The sequence below is a fragment of the Chiloscyllium punctatum genome, chromosome 5 (assembly GCF_047496795.1).
Source record: "Chiloscyllium punctatum isolate Juve2018m chromosome 5, sChiPun1.3, whole genome shotgun sequence".
Taxonomy (NCBI): Eukaryota; Metazoa; Chordata; class Chondrichthyes; order Orectolobiformes; family Hemiscylliidae; genus Chiloscyllium; species Chiloscyllium punctatum.
Window position 1 is genome coordinate 34380351 of NC_092743.1, and position 1053 is coordinate 34381403.

The 1053-nt window shown below is 45.9% G+C and overlaps 1 non-coding gene across 1 annotated transcript; it reads left to right on the forward strand.

Annotated features, from left to right (window-relative positions):
* The first annotated feature begins 336 nt into the window (after positions 1–336).
* On the forward strand, positions 337–409 carry trnaf-gaa (transfer RNA phenylalanine (anticodon GAA)). Its single transcript has one exon. It is a non-coding gene; the product is annotated as a tRNA-Phe (tRNA).
* Positions 410–1053: the final 644 nt, after the last annotated feature.

Consider the following 1053-nt stretch of genomic DNA (forward strand, 5'->3'; position numbering starts at 1 on the left):
TACAGCGCGGGAGCCATGGTTTACGAAGGAAGTGGAATCTCTGGTCAAGAGGAAGAAGCAGGTTTCTGTTAGGATGAGATGTGAAGGCTCAGTTAGGGCGCTTGAGGGTTACAAGGTAGCCAGGAAAGACCTAAAGAGAGAGCTCAGAAGAGCCAGGGGGAGACATGAGAAGTTGTTGGCAGATAGGATCAGGGTAAACACTAAGGCTTTCTGTAGGTAATTCTATAGGAATAAAAGAATGACGAGAGTAAGATTAGGGCCAATCAAGGATAGTAGTGGGAAATTGTGTGTGGAGTCAGAAGAGATAGGGAAGCACTATTTGAGCATGCAGCAGCTGCCGAAATAGTTCAGTTGGGAGAGCGTTACACTGAAGGTCTAAAGGTCCCTGGTTCAATCCCAGGTTTCGGCAGATGCAGTATTGCTTGTGCACTCCGTCCTTTGTTAACGAGGGTAGGTCCGATCAAGGACAGTAGTGGGAGACTGTGTATTGAGTCGGAAGAGATAGGAGAGGTCTTGAATGAGTACTTTTCTTCAGTATTTACAAATGAGAGGGACCGTATTGTTGAAGACGAGAGTATGAAACAGACTGGTAAGCTAGAGGAGATACTTGTTAGGAAGGAAGATGTGTTGGGCATTTTGAAAAATTTGAGGATAGACAAGTCCCTGACGGGATATATCCTAGGATTATGTGGGAAGCAAGAGAGGAAATTGCAGAGCCATTGGCAATGATCTTTTCGTCTTCACTGTCAATGGGGGTGGTACCAGGGGACTGGAGAGTGGCGAACGTTGTGCCCCTGCTCAAAAAAGGGAATAGGGATAGCCCCGGAAATTACAGGCCAGTTAGTCTTACTTTGGTGGTAGGCAAAGTAATGGAAAGGGTACTGAGGGATAGGATTAATGAGTATCTGGAAAGACACTGCTTGATTAGGGACAGCCAGCACGGATTTGTGAGGGGTAAGTCTTGCCTTACAAATCTTATTGAGTTCTTTGAGGAGGTGACCAAGCATGTGGATGAGGTTAGAGCAGTGGATGTAGTGTACATGGATTTTAGTA